Source organism: Cottoperca gobio, chromosome 10 (assembly GCF_900634415.1).
Source record: "Cottoperca gobio chromosome 10, fCotGob3.1, whole genome shotgun sequence".
In the NCBI taxonomy this organism is placed as follows: Eukaryota; Metazoa; Chordata; class Actinopteri; order Perciformes; family Bovichtidae; genus Cottoperca; species Cottoperca gobio.
In genome coordinates this window covers 23632957-23649600 of record NC_041364.1, presented here as the reverse complement: position 1 = coordinate 23649600, position 16644 = coordinate 23632957, and the positions used below count along the sequence as shown (strand labels likewise).

Below are 16644 nucleotides of genomic sequence, written 5' to 3'. Positions count from 1 at the left end.
AAGTCGTCACTACTGAGAGATATAGGAATAGAAGGCTCTGTAGAGCTGTGGCTCTCTGTCAGCCTGGCTACAGTGCTGAAAAGAAACCTGGGCTTGTTCTTATTTTCTTCTATTAAGGAAGAGTAATAAGCTGCTCTGGCATTACGGAGAGCCTTCTTATACGTTTTAAGATGATCTAACCAGACTAAACGAGATTCTTCCAATTTTGTGGAAAACCTTTTACTTTCAAGATTTCTCGACTTTTGTTTTAGTTTGCGGATTTGTAAATTAAGCCATGGAGCTTTCTTTTTCTGTTTTATGATCTTCTTCTTTAGAGGAGCGACAGAGTCGAGTGTTATTCGCAGTGAGGCTACAGCGCTATCAACAAGATGATTAATTTGGGAGGGACTAAAGTTAGCATTGGAGTCCTCCATTATATTGATATTGAGTCCTGGTATTGAATTAAGTGCTGATGGAATCACTTCCTTAAATGTAGTCATAGCACTTTCAGATAAACATCGAGCGTAGGATATTTTGCCTACTGGCTTGTAGTCCAGTAACAGGCCTTCAAAAGTTATTAAAAAATGGTCTGATAAAAGAGGATTATGTGGACACACTGATAAACTTTCAATTTCAACACCATATCCCAGAACAAGGTCCAGAGTGTGGTTTAAACAGTGAGTTGGTTCATGTACATTTTGACTGAACCCAATTTAATCTAATATTGAGATAAATGCATTATTAAGGCTGTCACTATCAACATCCACATGAATATTAAAGTCACCTACAATAATTACTTTATCTGTTTTAAGGATTAAACTTGATAAAAATTCTGAGAATTCAGATAGAAATTCAGAATACGGACCAGGAGGGCGGTACACAGTAACAAATAAAACTGGCTTTATTGTTTTCCATGTTGGGTTTGAGAGCGTAAGAACAAGGCTTTCAAAAGAGTTATAGTTTAGTTTAGGCTTAGGATTGATCAAGAGGTTTGAGTCAAATATGGCCGCAACTCCACCTCCTCGGCCAGTACCTCGAGGAATGTGAGTATTAATATGACCAGGTGGAGTAGATTCATTTAGACTGACATATTCTTCATGTCTCAGACAGGTTTCAGTGAGACAAATTAAATCAATCTTATTATCTGATATTAAATCATTTACCAATCCAGCTTTCGTTGATAAAGATCTGATGTTTAAGAGCCCACATTTAATTTTTCGATTTAGTTGCACTTTTGCAGTGGTGGTGTTTATTTTAATTAGGTTTTCATGTATAACTCCTCTTCTGTTAACCATAGACTTGATTCGTTTCAGTGGTCGTGGGGCAGACACAGTCACTATGGGAATTTGAGTGGGTGACTGCCCAGAAAGAAGCACAGAGAAGTGTGTAAGACTACAACTCTTTGTCCTGGTCTCAACTCTGGGTTGTCATGGATTAGGTCCACTAATAGACTTTGTAATATTATTGGATATGAGATCTGCTCCAGCCAAAGTAGGATGGATGCCGTCACTCCTAATCAGACCAGGTCTTCCCCAGAAAGTCTGCCAATTGTCTACGAAGCCCACATCATTATCTGGACACCACCGTGAGAGCCAGCGACGGAACGATGACATGCGGCTAAACATGTCATCATTCAAAAGATTTGGCAGAGGACCAGAGAAAACTACGGAGTCCGACATTGTTTTGGCAAATGTACACACCGACTCCACATTAACTTTAGTACACTCCGATTGACGCAATCGCGTGTCATTACCGCCGACTTGAATAACAATCTTACTGTATCTACGTTTAGCCTTAGCCAGCAGTTTCAAATGTGCTTCTATGTTGCTCGCTCTGGCCCCAGGAATGCACGTGACTGTCGTCGCTGGTGTCTCAAAATGAACGTATCTAAAAATTGAGCTACCGATAACCAGAGTTGGCTTCTCAGCTGGTGTGTCACTGAGTGGGAAGAAACTGTTAGAAACAGCAAGCGGTTGGTGGTGAACCGTGGGCTTCTGATAACACTTCTTTCGGACAGTCACCCAGTCTCCCGGCTGCTCGGGCCCCGCCGGGGGCCGGCTAACAGGAGATACCACTGGTCGGCCCGTACCGGCTATAGGGGGCTTGCTAACAGCTACACTTGCTAACCGCTGACTAACCATGGTGCGGAGCCGCTCATCTATCGCCTCCAACCCTGCGTATAAACTTCATTTAATACACGTACCATTATCACTAAAGGAGGCAGAGCAATAGCTAAACATGAAACACACCGAGCAGGAGAGAGAAGAGGGAGATGCCATCGCTAGCTGCCGAGCTGCAGCAGCTAACGTTAGCAGAGCCGAACGGAGCGTAAAGAATTGAGGATTTAGCGAGAGTCGCTAAGAGAAGGAGGATAAGGAGAGAGTTGTAAGTGCTTAGGAAGTACAAGTATAGGTTTAGATAGATGACAAGTAATTAGCCGATGTGATCAAGAATATAACAACATTAACTGAGTCAAGCTGGAGCTGCCGAAGTATGCTACCAGCAACACAGAAACATTAACAATCGGAAATGACGCGCTTACCGTAAACAGCCCACTGTCATGATCCAGACCATCACATATCAGCCGATATGAAATAGTGTATGACATTACAGGTTCTACTGAAGGTTATAATTTACGAGATGATGCATTTTATCATTGCCCTCAAGATTTGAAGATACCAGTCTAATTTCTGGTGTCTCTGCTGCCTAATTACATTATATAATTATAGCCTACTTTTGTATATCCATCTAGGGAAATTAAAGCAGTTATGTACATAAAGTTGCACTTGTCCATTCAAAGTCTAATTAGCTATGGCTAAGTTAAACTTTACTCTGGCTAAGTGATGCAAACGGCTGCAATCATTTCACCCCTTTGTCACATGTGAAATGGGCTCTAATGGAGGATAAACACTTATAGGATGATTTATTATTATTTATTCCAGGTGAGGTTTTTTTTCTCCTCAAATACACTCTAAACACAAGATATATACAAACACAAGATACATACTGTATATTGTGTGTTAAAACTCACCTGGAAGAAAACAAATGCTTTTAGTCCTATTTAGAACATGGGGCACTTCAGCCTCCTGTGGCCGAAATGAGTATTACAACAGACACAGCAAGCACAGATGAAAAAAATAATTTTGAAAAATGATACTGGCAAACCCCCTTTCCTTAAGTAATAAACAGGACAGAAAACATTTTGGATCAGAGTTAGAAAATGGATCACCAGAATCTCTTGTCTCACTTGCCTCTCAGGGCCTCCGTATCTATGTGTATGGCAATTGCATGTAACTATAAGTAAAAGTAGCAATCTGTAAAACTTCTGTTAAATTACACAATTAAGCAGCAAACAGCTCTACAGTGTAGTCTCAACACGTTCAAAAATAGTGCCTCCATAAATGAGACACATTACACAACACCGTGTTTCTAAGTTACAAAATGTACAACCTGTATACTTTCATAGACACTTGTGTTTTAGTGTTTCAGTGCTGCTGTCCAAATATAAATGGAGTTTGTGTCACCTGGCCCGACCTGCCTGGTGTCAGTGCCTCCATATCTGAAGACTAAGGTGAGACTTCAGCTCTTGTCCAGCTCGGACACGTGAGAGCCTCCAGAGAACTTGAGCAATGCACTTCCTTGATCACGACCCTCAGATCCTCCTCAGCAGCTCATCGGCCAACTTTGCAGCTCCAACTGCATGACAGGCAAAAACGGCATGCATAGAAAAGTATCCCTTTAATGAGCACATTTTTAAGTGATTTAATAGAGAATTTTGTGGTGTATTTGTTTTTATTTGATTTTATCCAAACTCTGCATCAGCCACGATATGTCTACTGTTCGTTTTATGACACAGAGCTAAAGAGTAATTGCTTTGTGCCGAGTCATCTTAGTTACTCATTTAATTTAAAATCAAAATAAAACAATCCACTGCTGTTATGTTTTGAGGTTGAAGGCATTTTAATGACTTTCTAATGGCAGGCAGGCGATCCTCTGTGAATCCTGTGGAGATTCCACACCACCTGGTGGATGAGAATATAATTAAAGCCACAGGATTCATGGGAATCTGAAATCATGAGCAGGACAGAGATGTCAGGGTATGAGGAGCAGATGGCTGGTGGGTTGGAACTTTCTATTTAGGGCCGTATTGTATCAACACATTTTAGTCTCAACCAATGTGGCAATAAAGATAACACAATCAGAATCTGGTTTATTGCCAAGTAGGTTTTCACATACAAGGAATCTGCTCTGATGTATTGGGAGGATAACATAAACATAGTAAGAGAAAATTAATAGTATTGCAAAAATACAGAAGAATACAATAAAATATGAAAAAATTACTTTAAAAATATGTACAAGACACATAAATATATAATATAAGATAATTACAAAAATAAATAAAATAATTGTATAAAAATATATTGGAATTAAAACAAACATTACAAACTGAAAGTAGACACCATATAAATATGTCTTTGTGTTGCCTCTTCTGTCTAAAATTAAGTAACAAAATATTTTCTTTGAATCATCTCTGTGTATTTCCTTAAGGCTAGAATGAATAATATAAAAATAATGTGTGGACAGTGCTGCTGTTTAGAAGTATTCTGTTTATGCATGCATCACATTTAACAGTATAATAGTTTCAGGCGGATGTTTTTGCATCTACAATCAAATGTTACAGAAACAATGGAGCATTACAGCTCATGTACTCAGACCTGCACAATCCAATTTCTCTCATATTTTCCATGCCTGTCTTTTTACCCACTCATTAACCTCTCTGTTTAGATCCAGATTCTTCCGCTCACCTGTCCCACAGCACTTCGCCGTCACCTGATCCCCACCCCCACCTGCTCCTCATTCCCTACCCAGCCCTGTCGTACATTTACCCACAAAGTTTCATTCATTCCAAGCCAGATTATCTGTTGTTCCATTCCTGCCGTAGAGTTCCAGTCTTTTTTTCTGAAATGTAGTGTCTGCTTTGATTTTGGAATTGTTTGGCTGATCTTTCTGCGTACTGTTGCTAACCCCAGCTACCCCCTGCCCCTTGTCTTATCCACTAAGCTGCGGGCTTGTTCCTGCCAACCTGTTTCTCAGCCTGTCTGCACTGTTCTATCTGTCAACAAATCTCTTGTGAAAACCAAAACTGGGAATTCCTACTGAAGATGCAAATCTTTAAAAGCAGGTCACAATACTTGGATTGGATTTTTTTTTAAGTAATTCCCTTCACCTTCATTCAGTCATTTCCTAAAACAGCTGGTCACTGTAGTTATTTTTTTTAGCAAATGTTACTCACACTGGAAGAAGTAATGCATTTTGAGGGACAATTTTCAGGAGCAGATTAATCCTGCTACGGTGTGTGTGGGATTGAGTCACAAGGCTCGTCCTTTGTTTTGTGTCTTTTCATTGTGTTTCCTGACCAAAAATTTTAAACAAAAAATATCAATGGACTTTTGAACAAAAAGTACCAAACATTTGATTATTCCAACTTCTCAAATGTGAGGATTTGTTGCTTTTTCTTATCATTACCGATAAAAATTGTAATATCGTTGCACTATTGGTCGGTCACACAAAACGTAACGTGAAGATTTGACCTTAGTCTTGTTGACGGCCATCACATTCTGAAATATTATAATCCAAACAATGAAAAAAAAAATCGGAAGATTCATTGATAATTCAATTTATTGTTAGTAGTATCCCTAACACTATGTATTCAATCTTTGGAAGACCTCATAGCTTGGTTACGTTAAATTATACATTTTGTTTAATCTCATTATGATTCTCCATTTTGTAGATTGGCACATGGACTGTAGGAACATGTCCCAACTGATATATATATATATATATATATATCATGTTTTGGCGGTGAGGGTGTTGTTGTTGTTGTCGTGTCCCTACGTTGAGAACCTAAACTCTCTTCTCCCCTCCCTCTGTCATTCTGTGCTGTATTGTACTCACAGTAACCACTAACTTGTGTGTGTCTGTTTGTGAGCGGGATGTTACCTCAGCATGTCCGGGCTGCAGCAGAGCCTCGGGGATGTTTTGACTGGCGTATGAAAAGGGAGAGCCGTCGCCGCCTCTGTCATCTGCCTCTGCTTTGAAGGAGGGGAATCTTGTGAGATGAAAACATTGGCTGTGCTCTCACACACACACACACACACTCAGATACTCCAACATGTGCACACACAGTCGTTAAAGCATGAACACTCACAAATGCGCACTGATGCTGAGAAACAAGACACACTATAACACATTAACACATGCACAAAACGTTATGGTTACACATAGTTCCTGGTCAAATTCTAATATAAGCTTGTGTTCGCATACAAACTATGAACCCAATTACAAATATGTACAAAGACACACACACATTTTGATTTGTACCTGTACGGCATCTGTTTAGTCACCAGGGTGGGGACAGTCATAGATAACTGAAGTGCGAGGCGTTTGTATTTTCATCTCCATCTTGAGTGCAGTAAAACACTCTGCAAGAACTGGGAGTCTCAGGCTCTGCTCTCTCCCTGTTTGAATCCTACCTAAAGGATTGCACCTACAGGGTAACTTGGAGAGGGACTCTGTCGGACCCCTGTCAACTCACCACCGGAGTACCTCAGGGCTCCATCCTGGGTCCCCTCCTCTTTTCTCTGTACACCAACTCACTTGGCTCTGTCATTCACTCTCATGGCTTCTCCTACCACAGCTACGCAGATGACACTCAACTGATTCTGTCTTTTCCCAGATCTGAAACCCAGGTGGAGGCACGGATCTCGGCTTGTCTGGCTGATATCTCACAGTGAGCCGAGCTCCTTTTCCTTCCGGGGAAAGGCTCTCCCATCCAAGACCTTACCATCAATATCGGCACCTCTGTTGTTTCCCCGACTCGGACTGCAAGGAATCTGGGTGTGACACTGGACGACCAACTGTCCTTCAGTGCCAACATCGCTGCAACAACCTGCTCCTGCAAACACACTGTACAACATCAGGAGGATACGTCCCCTACTGACTCAGAAGGCGACGCAGGTTCTTGTCCAGGCTCTTGTCATCTCACACCTTGACTACTGCAGCACCCTCCTTGCTGGACTGCCTACATGTGCCATCTGACCGCTGCAGCTCATCCAGAATGCAGCAGCCCAACTGGTCTTTAACCTTCCCAAGTTCTCCCACTGCTCACTGCTCCTCCGCTCCCTTCACTGGCTACCAGTGGTGGCCTGAATCTGCTTTTAGACACAGGTACTGGCCTACTGTACCGTCTCTATATCTTAGATTATTTTGATTATTAATTATGAAATGTCTTAATTGCTGATATTATAAAAGCATTTTTGTCAAAGTTGCATTTAGAATTTATTTCAGCAATGCATTTTTTATGGGTTCAAATTATTTTCCTAAAAAACACCTCAGACATCTCCTGGACAGAAGCTGATTTTTAGATTATTATTAGTCTTCAAGTCTCTGATAGTAAGTCTAGGAATCAAACCGAGTCTTTCAGGGCAAGTCCAAGTCACGTGTCCAGTTGCAAGTAGTGAATCAAAGCATATATTAAGGTACGCATTTACGTGTGAAGGTAAATTCATTTTACAAGTAATGGGAACTTAATCTGAATTTGGAGTTTTTCCTCAATGTTGCACACATCCTGGTTATGTTACTAAATATTCATGACAATTTACACAAAGCTATGCAGAGCACAACATTGTTTTTAAATATATTAATGAGTCACCAAGTCTTTTTGCTTTCAAGTCTCAAGTATGATGTCACGTCACAGGTCTACAGCTCTGACAGTATCGGGGGATCCATTTTAAACCAAGTTATTATTCATTCATTGTAATTGTTTTTACTGGAAACCTTATTATATATTTGTGGTAAAGCATATGCTTACTTGTAGACACATTTAACATTTTAGCATGTTACACCCGTTGCTCTGCCTTACAGACTAACGGTTTCACAAACAATTACTTTGAATCAATCAATCAGACGTGTTTCATTGCCCCTCTAATTAGTACTACTAATACTTTACCCCCTAGGAAACATTTAGGGAAGTTATTCAAATTACAGCCGGATAAGGTAGTGTTACCCAAAAACATAATGAAATGAACAAAGTAATAGACTATAAGAAATATGTGAGATTATGTAAATGCATACTACTGACAACTTCAATGTACTGCTTATAGTGTAAAAGGTGGTGATGCGAAATACATTCTAACATTGTGTTTGTCTCACAAGAAGAGCAAACTAGTAAATTAGGAAAACTCATAAAATGCAAAAGGTATAGATAACCGCAGACAATTAGGCTTAGCAAACGTCATAAAGACGCATTGCTCATACTTTGCTTCCTGGCCGTCTCTGAACACAGTTCTTCTTACTGACCCAAGCAGCTGGTTCTATTGCTTTACCATTAGTGTGATGCATGGTGCTTCTGTTCATGTATTCTCCAGTAAAAGTTATTCTTTCTGTTCCTTGCATCCTGTGGGAGAGGTTATGCCGTTTCGTGAGACTAATGAGGAAGCAGGCCTTTTATACGTCGGGATCCTGTAGCGTGAACACAAGCAGATACTGTGCAGTTCTACTCTGCGTGGTTACTACGGCGATGCTCGAAACTTAAAAGTCAATGTCATCAACCCAAAAAGGCAAAAGTGAGCAGAAAGTTAGACCAAAATTACCGGATCACCTAATGATCAACACTTATTATACAGCATATTATTATTTTGGTGGTCTAGTGGTTATGAAGGTTGTGAGTTCAATACCAGGCGCGGCCACCGTCGTGCCCCCGAGCAAGGCACGTAACCCTGAGTTGCTCCAGGATTCACTGTTGCTCTGGATATATATATATATATTATTTATATACAGACTTTATAGCATTGTACTATTAGCCACACAGCAATAAACACAATAGAAGATGGATTTGTGTTTAATTCAATATAAAATAATGTACAGAATCTACTGTACTTGAGATAAAGTTAAAAAATATGATATAAATATATCAGGGAACTGTCGTACATGTGGATTTACAGATTAACTGATCCACCCTTTTTTGGGAAAGTTGCAAAATTCAGAAGATTTGGTTTGATAAAGAAGGTTATCAGAGATATTGGGGTAAATTCGTAATCCATTAATTTGTATATTTCCAGATATATTACATTTGAAATCATGTGGTCGGATTGGTATTACTAGCTATGAGTACATAAACATTTAAATACAATAATATCCAAAATTTAGTTAACGTTATAATCAGCGTGCACATAACTGGTACGCATGCGCGGCAAAAATCTGGATTGCATAAAGTCACTTGTGTCACTACGCGCCTTTGCTTAACTGATAGGTAATCGAAACAACACATGTTTCTTGTTAACACTCATTGAAGTAGACTACTAGACATATCCATAAAACATGGATGGATGGATGGATGGATGGACTTTTTGATGGATCTGAGGAAATCACAAAAACCGAGCAGGAGATCGTTTGGATCAGCGATACTCAACCCGCATGCGGCTCCTTTAAGACTAGTTGCGGCTCTTTTAAGTCTCACTTAAAAAAAAAAAAAATCTAAAAAAAACGAAAAACAAAAACATTGTCAGCAGAATTCATCAACATTTCATTATCACTCACAAGCCGCCCCCCCCCCCCCATCCCTCTGAACAATCAATCACAAATGATTTCAGGTTTCGCGCTCTGATTGCAGGTGCGCGAGATAATTGCTCCGTCACACTGGGAAAACTAGCTTACAGCACTATGCAAAAATGGCAAAGGAATATAGGAAACGAAAATATGAAGAGGAATATCGAACATTTAAAGAGGACTGGGAACTCAAGTTTTTCTTCGTCTCCACCGGTTCGGGAAAATGCATCTGCCTGCTTTGTGACAACGTCATTTCACAATTTAAAAGGTCCAATTTGCAGCGCCATCACGACACAAAACACCCGAAGTTCAGTACCGACTTTCCGAAAGGTGGAGAGCTGAGGGCGGAAAAGCTGGCGAGACTCAAACAGAACCGAACTGCTCAAAAAAACTTATTCCACACTAATACGAGTGAAAGAGCGACAGAGGCCTCCTACAAAATCATACATGAACTGATGAAAAAGATGAAGCCATATACTGATGGAGAAATGGTGAAGGATTGCATACTGCTGGCTTGTTCAACGTTGTTTCCTGAGAAAAAAGACCTGGAACGAGAGGCAAAAAAAATTCAACTTTCGGATTCTACTGTAGCTAGGAGGGCATCAGACATTTCAGAGAACATTGCACATACTCTTAAGGACAAACTGTCATCCGCTGAGTTTGTCAGCCTTGCAATGGACGAAAGCTTGGATATCAATGACACGCCACAATTACTCATCTTTATCCGAGCGATCAACAGTAAGTTTGACATTACAGAAGAACTGCTTGACATGGTTTCACTGGAAAATGGAACGGGCATTGAAATAAAAAACGCTGTGCTGGAAACATTAGAAAAGTTTAACATTGGACCAGAAAAAATCACAGCATTCACAACAGATGGCGCACCGGCGATGCTTGGTAAGAGGAACGGAGCCGTGGCTTTGCTGAAAGAAACACTGAAAAACGGCGGGGTTGCTGCTGAGGGTATTTTCTCATACCATTGTATTGTGCATCAACAAGACTTGTTTGCTAAGTTCAAATGTCTGAATGAAGTGATGGCAAATGTAATCAAAGTGGTTAATTATATCAGGGCCCGTGCAAGAAACCACTTAAATTTTAAACTGCTGTGTGAGGAGTTTGACACTCACTATGGAGATTTGGTGTTACACACCGAGATCAGATGGCTGTCTAAAGGACGTATGCTTGCACATTTCATGGACCTGCTTGAACCCCTGAAATCCTTCATTGTCGGCCAAGGGGAGACTTCCCGATTTCCCTTTTTGGATGATAAAGAGTGGATGCTGTCTGTTGCGTTCCTGTGTGACATTACGCAGCACTTGAACGAACTTAATTTCAAGATGCAGGGAAGAAACAAGACCGTGTATGAGCTCTACACGGCTGTCAGAGTATTTTCTGACAAACTGGATGTACTCGAACAAAGTGTCCGTGGTTCTGATTACCGTTTCTTCCCCACCGTGCAGAAAGTGATGGCGATGCATGCAGACGCTCTCCTGCCCTGTCAATCACAATTCTGTGACGTGCTAACTGAGCTCAAGCAAAACTACACATCAAGACTCCACGACTTCAAGGACCATAGCAATATTTTTCTAATTGTGAAAAACCCATTCCTGATTGAGGTCAATGAAATGAAGCAAATAAGCGACCAGCTCGGACTTGTGCAGCTTCAAATGGAGTTCGTGGAGTTAAAGAGCTCAGATGAAGTTCAGCGTCAGTTTCGGATTACAGATGTCGTGGACTTTTGGAAACTGGTGGGGCATCTACCAAATATCTCCAGACTGGCAAGACGCATCATCTCAATGTTTCTGTCCACATACCGGTGTGAAGCAGCATTCTCTGCGCTCTCAAAAATAAAATGTCGCAACCGAAACAGATTGAGTCTGCAGCACACAACAGAGGCCCTTCGGATCGCCATTTCCAGCGCAGAGCCCGACTTCAAATCACTTGTGCGGCAGAAAGAGTGTCAGAAATCACATTGAGTGTGAAGTAAGTACAACATTACTCTTCTGACTCTTCTTCTGCTGTCTATAATCTGCTGTTATATGGACTGTGATTATCAGTAAACATGCTGTCTGTTATCTGTTGTTATGGACTGTGATTATCAGTAAACATGCTGTCTGTTATCTGTTGTTATGGACTGTGATTATCATTAAACATGCTGTCTGTTATCTGTTGTTATGGACTGTGATTATCAGTAAACATGCTGTCTGTTATCTGTTGTTATGGACTGTGATTATCATTAAACATGCTGTCTGTTATCTGTTGTTATGGACTGTGATGATCAGTAAACAAGCTGTCTGTTATCTGTTGTTATGGACTGTGATTATCATTAAACATGCTGTCTGTTATCTGTTGTTATGGACTGTGATGATCAGTAAACAAGCTGTCTGTTATCTGTTGTTATGGACTGTGATGATCAGTAAACATGCTGTCTGTTATCTGTTGTTATGGACTGTGATTATCAGTAAACATGCTGTCTGTTATCTGTTGTTATGGACAGTGATTATCAGTAAACATGCTGTCTGTTATCTGTTGTTATGGACTGTGATGATCAGTAAACATGCTGTCTGTTATCTGTTGTTATGGGCAGTGATTATCAGTAAACATGCTGTCTGTTATCTGTTGTTATGGACTGTGATTATCAGTAAACATGCTGTCTGTTATCTGTTGTTATGGGCAGTGATGATCAGTAAACATGCTGTCTGTTATCTGTTGTTATGGACTGTGATTATCAGTAAACATGCTGTCTGTTATCTGTTGTTATGGACTGTGATTATCATTAAACATGCTGTCTGTTATCTGTTGTTATGGACTGTGATTATCATTAAACATGCTGTCTGTTATCTGTTGTTATGGACTGTGATTATCATTAAACATGCTGTCTGTTATCTGTTGTTATGGACTGTGATTATCAGTAAACATGCTGTCTGTTATCTGTTGTTATGGACTGTGATTATCAGTAAACATGCTGTCTGTTATCTGTTGTTATGGACTGTGATTATCATTAAACATGCTGTCTGTTATCTGTTGTTATGGACTGTGATTATCAGTAAACATGCTGTCTGTTATCTGTTGTTATGGACTGTGATTATCAGTAAACACACTGTCTGTTATCTGCTGTTATGGGCAGTGATTATCAGTAAACACACTGTCTGTTATCTGTTGTTATGGGCAGTGATGATCAGTAAACACACTGTCTGTTATCTGTTGTTATGATCAGTGATGATCAGTAAACATGCTGTCTGTTATCTCTTGTTATGGACTGTGATTATCAGTAAACATGCTGTCTGTTATCTGTTGTTATGGACTGTGATTATCAGTAAACATGCTGTCTGTTATCTGTTGTTATGGGCAGTGATTATCAGTAAACATGCTGTCTGTTATCTGTTGTTATGGACTGTGATTATCAGTAAACATGCTGTCTGTTATCTGTTGTTATGGACTGTGATTATCAGTAAACATGCTGTCTGTTATCTGTTGTTATGGACTGTGATTATCATTAAACATGCTGTCTGTTATCTGTTGTTATGGACTGTGATTATCAGTAAACATGCTGTCTGTTATCTGTTGTTATGGACTGTGATTATCAGTAAACACACTGTCTGTTATCTGCTGTTATGGGCAGTGATTATCAGTAAACACACTGTCTGTTATCTGTTGTTATGGGCAGTGATGATCAGTAAACACACTGTCTGTTATCTGTTGTTATGATCAGTGATGATCAGTAAACATGCTGTCTGTTATCTCTTGTTATGGACTGTGATTATCAGTAAACATGCTGTCTGTTATCTGTTGTTATGGACTGTGATTATCAGTAAACATGCTGTCTGTTATCTGTTGTTATGGGCAGTGATTATCAGTAAACATGCTGTCTGTTATCTGTTGTTATGGACTGTGATTATCAGTAAACATGCTGTCTGTTATCTGTTGTTATGGACTGTGATTATCATTAAACATGCTGTCTGTTATCTGTTGTTATGGACTGTGATTATCAGTAAACATGCTGTCTGTTATCTGTTGTTATGGGCAGTGATGATCAGTAAACACACTGTCTGTTATCTGTTGTTATGGACTGTGATTATCAGTAAACATGCTGTCTGTTATCTGTTGTTATGGACTGTGATTATCATTAAACATGCTGTCTGTTATCTGTTGTTATGGACTGTGATTATCAGTAAACATGCTGTCTGTTATCTGTTGTTATGGGCAGTGATGATCAGTAAACACACTGTCTGTTATCTGTTGTTATGGACTGTGATTATCAGCAATGTGTGTTTTGTGGTTGCAGTGAAAATTATAAATCACAGTTATTGCACTGTACATTATGTTTTTCATTCCTTAGTAACATATTACTATTATCCATATTCTCAAATGCATAATGGTTTCAGGGAGGAAAGGAGCGTTTTTGGATTGTGGCTCTTGCAAAAATATTTTTTCGTCAATGTGGCTCCTGATTAGGACAAGGTTGATTACCACTGGTTTAGATCGTGTCCAGCAACGGAGAGTTTACTTCGGACTTTCTTGGACTGATTGAACTTGGTGCTGACTGAACCGCGCACGCCATAACAGATGGACTTGTGAAGTTTTTCCAGGAGGCAGGCTTGGATGGCTGGACGACAAAGTTAGTCGCCGTGTGCACAGACGGGGCAGTTGTTAACGTCGGTACTTAGCCTATAACGGAATTGTGCCAAAACTACGCCAACTGGCTGCGTGGGAGACGCCCGTGTGCACATTCTGTGCAAACCAAACACTGTCTCCTGGTACTCATCTGAGTAACTCACTAAAAAGGTTATGAGCACCCCTGGTTATAATGCATTTATTATTTTTAGCTAGCTTGACAGGTTAAAGTATTCAGTTACATTCTTTCAAAAACAACACTGCCACATACCTTTATCTTGTGTTCTTTCTCCATCTCCAGTTTTATTTTCTTCCGCCCTTGAGTTCAGTCCTAAATGTTGTTTTATGAACATTATTGCTGCAGCTGCATTAACAGTTGACTCAACTCAACAAGTAGTCAACTCAACAAGGTGCTGCTACAACGCAACGAAACCCCGCATTACTGCTGCAAAGTTAGCAGAAGTATACACGTGACTACGTCCGGTTTTCAAAATAAATTGTGAACAAAGGGTATACAAAATACATATGAAAATTAGATTATTTTTGATTGTATTCTGAAGAAGTATAAAACATGTTACCTGTGTCCCGTGTTAGTAAAACTAAACAAAAAAAAGTCTCAATTGTGAAGGAAATATCTTTATTGTTTAATTTTTTTGGGTTACTGGAAAAAGTCAACAAATAATTCCTGATACATTTAAATTGAGGACTTCTGTGATTTTTTCTTCACTGTAATGATTTAGAGATATGCAATGTATTTTCATAGCACCTCAAGTATTTAATTTCTGATTTATTTCTCACAAATTCATGACTCTCAGTATTTCTGTGAGTTTTATTTCTCGGAATTTTACCCCCGTCCCCCAGCTCCTTATTTATTTTGGATATATTTTGTATTTTTTACCTACAATGGCCCTAATACGCCATTACACATTTTAGAGTTGGAATTCGGTCACTCAAATAAAATGTTGGAAAGTAAAGTGTGCTTTATAGTAAATAGAAAGTGATTTCAGACACAGCTAAAATATGTGGCTTTTGCAAAAACAAACTTTCAACCTGCTTGTTATGTCCAATACATGGATGTGACTGCCTGTGAGGATATACTTGTCACATTGAGTTTAGTAGAAGTTGTGTACTTAGCTATAATACAGATGGACAGTGGATTATGCTTCAGGAAGGGTTTCAGAGATTCTATGGATTTAAATGTTTTGCCCCTTAAACTGTGATGTGTCTATGAGTACTAAACTGACTACAGTCGCTCTCCGCCATGATGGAGCCAGATACAAACATTTTAGAGCCACCTTTTAAATACAGGAGGTGAGTATTTAATAACCAGTATTTCTTTAAATCTGATGTTCTGTATTTTTCTATCGTCAACAAATCCCATGTGCAAGTTGAAAAGTATTGTGCGTTTATCAAAGTATATATATATATATATATATGTGTATATATATATGTGTATGTATGTATGTATGTATGTATGTATGTGACAGGCAGACTCTCTACCACTGTGCTACCCAGGGGTGATAGGCTCAGATGCAGAGACAGACACAGGCTCGGAGTGGGTTAGAAAAGGAGTCTTTACTTTTAGAGCAAACAGGTGGCAGGACAAAACTCAAAATACCTCCAGACAACAGGTAAAGTCTGGGCAAAAACAGGATCAACAGAGGATATACGAAAAGCAGGCAGTAAAAGGATCATAAGAGCTAAAGAGCAAAAAGGCAGTCAACTTAGGAACTCGAGACAAGGGCACAAAAACGGACACTTCAAGGGACGGATCAAAAACTCACAAACTTGGGCTCCGGCAACAATTCAAGACTCAGCAATGAACAGAAGAAAACAGGCAGCTTATAAAGGATAGCAAACAAGGAACAGGTGCAACCAATGAAACAATAAAGACAAGCACATGACACACAGAAATGAATGGTGGCGACCCAACATGGTCCAAAGAGGAACTGCAGTCCAAAAACCCTGACAGGACCCCCCTCCCTATGAACGTCTCCTGACGTTCCCACACGGGCGATCAGGGTGGCTCTGGTGGCAGGCCTCGATGAGGCCCGGATCGAGAACATGCCAAGACGGGACCCAGGACCGTTCCTCAGGACCATAGCCCTCCCAGTCCACCAGGTATTGAAGGCCCCTCCCCACCCGGCGAGAATCCATTAGGCAGTGGATTGAATAAGCAGGGCCACCATCAATGATTCTGGGGGGCGGAGGGGGTTTAGCTGGAGGAACCAAAGGACTTAGGCGACAGGGCGTAGGCGAGAGACGTGGAAGGTGGGATTGACCCGCATGGACCGGGGAAGTTGGAGATGGTAAGCCACTGGGTTGATCCTCCTCAAGATCTTGAAGGGCCCCACGAACCGTGGCGCCAGCTTGCGGGACTCCACCCGTAGAGGAAGATCTCGTGTCGACAGATAGACCCTCTGCCCCGGACGTAGCGGTGGTGTA

The 16644-nt window shown here is 40.3% G+C and overlaps 1 long non-coding RNA gene across 1 annotated transcript; it reads right to left on the bottom strand.

Annotated features, from left to right (window-relative positions):
- Positions 1-2852: 2852 nt before the first annotated feature.
- On the bottom strand, positions 2853-14622 carry LOC115014329 (uncharacterized). The gene is made up of 3 exons (XR_003832885.1): positions 14471-14622; positions 5980-6071; positions 2853-3675 (listed from the first exon to the last, which is right to left on the bottom strand). It is a non-coding gene; the product is annotated as an uncharacterized LOC115014329 (long non-coding RNA).
- Between the last annotated feature and the right edge of the window lie 2022 nt (positions 14623-16644).